The 4,484-nt window shown below is 48.9% G+C and overlaps 1 protein-coding gene across 1 annotated transcript in view; it reads left to right on the top strand.

Moving 5' to 3' along the window:
* Positions 1 to 3,377: 3,377 nt before the first annotated feature.
* The window catches only part of BTBD3 (BTB domain containing 3), a 34,410-nt gene continuing 33,303 nt past the window's right edge, over positions 3,378 to 4,484 (top strand). The window contains exon 1 of the mRNA XM_070588819.1: positions 3,378 to 3,588. The gene's annotated coding sequence lies outside the window, so the exon portion shown is untranslated. The remainder of the gene's footprint in view (positions 3,589 to 4,484) is intronic.

Here is a 4,484-nt window from a genome sequence, read left to right as displayed (position 1 = left end):
CACTTGCTTTTGCCAGTCCTGGAGTTGGTTTGCTCTCATCCACAGTGGAATATTTCATTCTCAGCCAAAAGGAAAAAAGAGGTCACATCATGACAGCACTTGTTACAGGACAAACATGATGGTCATCTCTGTCCACCTGGCTAATGATTTCCAATTCAGTCATTCCTCGTCCTTTTATGAATCCAAACCCCACCTTTTGTTATTTTCATGTTAGTTTTTATGTATTTTCCTCATAAATCTCCATTATGTTGGGGAAATTTATCTCAGTTTTTTGTTTTCATTTTTTTTAACTCGAAAGTTAAATTCTCCTTTAAATAAAACAATAGGCATGACAATAAAGACAGAGAAAACAAAGAGAAGAGGAGATTACATCTGAATGGGTTGTAAATACCTCTCCTGCCCCACACCTGCTTACTGTATCCTGTAAACTCTGAAGCAAGTGAGTTGGTGGAACAAGAATGTTGCTTTGATACTTTTGATATTTATCAACTTTGCTCAAAATATTTTTAAAAGATGTTGCTCTATCCCATTGGCTTGCACCATACTAAACTGTGCAAAGCTGGGGCCACAACGGAGGCAGGATTGGAGAGTGAGCCCCCAACATGACCTTCTTGAACAAAGCACAATTGGCCCAATCATTTATGTCCCTCCTAAGGCAACTGCCACCTTCTGCCTTAAATTATACTTATGGTTATTAGTTTTTTTCCTAGGATTTGACAAATTCCTAGAGGGCAGGGATGCTGCTTAGTACATAATAAATGGCAATATTTGTAGATTAAATGGAACATTTTACCCATTTTTGCATGCTCCCAATTGCTACAGGTGTGCCCCAGAAGGAATTCAATGAACACATTGATTGAGTGCTGTATCATGCACCTACTCTGAGACCGGGAATTACTTCAAAAGTAAGCTCTTCTTAGGTTTCTCCTTCCTAGTAGGAAGTAGAGTGACCTGAACAGGCACTTAAATTGCAATAAAATGTTCAGAGGTGAATTCATAGCTCTGCTTTACATCGTTGGTGTTTTAAGAGTACAGCTAGAGTTTCTTTTTACTTAAATGGCATTTATTTGCAAATAATTTAAATATTCATATGTATCACCTTTGTAGCATGTCAGAGCTAGGGAGACTAAAATCTTCTGTTACCTCTTAAATCTGTTTTAAATTTAATATTATTGCTCAGTGAACTGAGAAAATGCTTTCACAGTGCAAGTGTCTACCTTCGCTCTTCTTCTGGTTTTGTCTCTGATATTCACTCACAAGTAACAGCAGTTGTCATTTATTCGGCCCCTCCTACGTGCTGGGTGCTTTACTCACTTGTATTTAATTTTTTATAACCTCACAAGTTAAAGATTATAATCTCTGTTTTTCAGATTCAGATGATAATTAATTTACGTAATCTTCATAACCTTGCAAGGTATATTAGTCAGGGTTCTCCAGTGAAGCAGAACTAACATCTATCTATCTGTCTATCTATCGAGAGAGACACTCACGCGCTTGTGGAGGCTGGCAAGTCCAAAATCTGAAGGGTGGGCCTGCAAGGTGGAGACCCAGGGAAGAGCTGCAGTTCAAGTGCAAAGGCAGTCTGCTGGCAGAATTGATTGGATGAGGCCCGTCCCCATTACGGAGGGCCACCTGCTTCACTCAAAGTCTGCTGATTTAAGTGTTAGTCTCATCTGAAAAAAATATCTTCAGAGAAACATCTAGAACATGTTTGACCGAATACCTGAGTACTGTGGCCTGGCCAAACTGATACACAAAATTAACCATCCCACAGTAGATGAGCACAGTAAAGCTCAGAGATATTAAGTAACTTGCACAATTTCAGAGTTTGTTATGGAGATTCTGGACTTTATAAAAGAGATTTTTGTTTTCCAAAGCCCACGTGTCTTTCACTATATACTTGTTGTTCGTGTCGTTGAGTCCATTCAGACTCCTAGCAACCCTGTGTACAGCAGAGCAGAACCCTGTTTGGTCTTCTGTGCCATCCTCTCACATTCCAGCACTCTATCAGACAGTGCTCTGATGCTATTCATAGGGTTTTCATGGCCATTTCTTTTGGGAAGTGGGTGGCCAGGTCCTTCTTCCTAGTCTGTCTTAGTCTGAAATCTCTGCTGAAACCTGTCCACCAGGGGTGACCCTGCTAGTATTTGAAATACAGTGGCATAGCGTTCAGCATCACAGCAACACCCAGCTGCCACAGTATGATAATTGACAGATGGCTGGTGTGGTTCCCTGATGGGGAAACTGAACGTGGACTGTGGCAGTGAGGGCCTCAAATCTCAACCACCATCTCTCAAATTAACAGTTTTTCAGTTGAGTAGAAGTAAGTTCTTCCTGGGCCAAAGTCATGTTACAAGAAGCATTTAGTGACTGTAGCTGTATATTTTAGAAGTCTAATTTGTCCACTAATAAATATTTACCAAGGATGATAATTTAATCTAACGAAGTAGGTGTCCGTTGTTATCAACAGCTCTGTACACCCAAAGCAGCAGTGACAAAAGCTAGGGAATGCTCCTGTCCTTCACAATCTCTGAAAACTTTTCCATGCTTTCCCTTTCTGGTGCCAACACTTGAATTTAGGACTCTACTACTTCTTACTAGAATATATACTACATCATTTCACGTCTCTAGTCTTCATATTCCTAAATTCTGTATTTAATCAGATCACCATGGACCCCTCTCCTCCCATCTTTAGTATTTCTCAATTACCCATTGCAAAAAGCTTAAATTTTGAGGGTAAGCATTAAAAATCATTTCCAGACAAGCTTTGACTACCCTTCCACCCATGGTTTTTGCCTGTCACTATGAAGAATACACTCAGGTTAAACTTGTCCCCAACAGGGTTCATTAGCTGACATATTATTTTATTTTTTTTGCCACCTATGCCTTTGAATTCACCTTTCTGGCCAGGTGAACTTATCTTCTGACTCCAGCTCTTACTCCACCAGGCTTCTCAAAGAAGTTTTCCTCATCACCACAGCCAGCAGCAACTCTCCTTCTCCAATTTGCTGAAGAATGTAGTTAAGATCTGCAGTTTTAGGTACTGGGTGATCTTTATTTACGCACTCTCCTCATCTGTTCAAAGACTGGGCTCGAATCTGTGCCAGGGAAGATTCCCAAAGCCGAAAGCAATGGGTTCCGAAGGATGTCCTGCATCCTGCACACCGGCTCTACCAAAGTAGATGCTCAATAAATGTTTAACATATTAAATGATGAATGAACCAGAGAAGAAAACTGCAGTTTCTGGGACAAGGGACTCCTGGCACTTTTCCACTTTCCTCCCTTTCACTGGTCCTGGGTTACCGCCGCTCCGCAACCGGACCCTAGGAAGGGACACACAGTGCGCATGCCCCGTATCCAAGGCCGCCTCCGGGCGAGCCGCTCGCTCGGCCCCGCCCCCTCCCGGCGCTAGGGCACGCGCGCGCGGCCCCGCGGAGCGTGCCCTGCGTGCGGGTGCTCGCCGAGCCCGCCGGGCGCTGGATCCGGAGTGCCCGGGCCGGGGCCTGAGGAGCGGGCACCGGGGCCGGGGCGGCGAGCGGCGAGCCGTGCAGAAGGCGGCAGCTCCCAAAGCGACGAGGAGCGCGGGCGGTGAGTGAGGGCGCCGCGGGTGAGGGAGCGGGCGCCTCCGCGCGTGCGCAGCGCCCGACTGCCCGGCTAGGGGCGCGCTCCCGGCCGCGGGCCGGAGGGGCAGAGCGCGGCGCGGCTGGGACCGGGACCCCGGGGCCGGCATGGGACCCCGGGATGCAGGGGCGCCGGGCTACCACCCCCGGCCTCGAGAGGCTGTGGCCGCGCGGGCGAGCCTCGTTAGGGGTTCCAGGCGGGACGGTGCGGGGCCCGCGCGGGGGTCCCATTGCCCCAGGCCAAGGGGCAGGGCCAGCTGCAGCCCAGGGATCCGGTGGGGGAAGTGCTGCGGGGCGGGGGTGGGGGGGTGGGGGGCGGTGCGAGCCTCCCGCTCCCCCTCTGATCCAGCCGGCCGCACGGGCGCCCGCGGAGTTGCGCGACCCCCGGAGGGGACGGAGGTCAGGGGAGGGGGCGCGGCCGGGAGCCCTGGCGCCGAGCAGGTGGCGGGGCCGCGCTCCTCGCTCTGGGGGCGCACGGTTGGAAACCGGAGCAAACTTCCCCCAAGTAACTTTATTGAGGCGCTGCCAGCCGGATCCGGGGGGCGGGACCCGGACTGAGGGCTTCAGGGGCCGACACCCTGGCCTGGCCCAGCCCTGGGCGCAGCAGGGCCCCGGAGAATGACGGGGGGCTGCGGGGGTTCAGTTTCCTTCTGATCCTGGAGCTCGTCTTCCAAGTTCCGAGCGGCATTCACGGCCCATTCACTCTTAAAATAGATGTGTAAGTTTGATGTTTCAGTGAGAAGGATGTTTGGTCTCTTGGGAAGAAAAAGCTTATACTGCCCGGCCTTTTTATGTCAAAGAAAGTATTGTTAGGGCGTGCTGGGGATTCCTATTTATCAAGAAACCTATTGTCCTGTGTGTGCT

Source organism: Equus przewalskii, chromosome 21, assembly GCF_037783145.1.
Source record: "Equus przewalskii isolate Varuska chromosome 21, EquPr2, whole genome shotgun sequence".
NCBI lineage: Eukaryota > Metazoa > Chordata > Mammalia > Perissodactyla > Equidae > Equus > Equus przewalskii.
The sequence above is the reverse complement of the archived record's forward strand: the minus strand, read 5'-3'. Positions and strand labels throughout refer to the sequence as shown.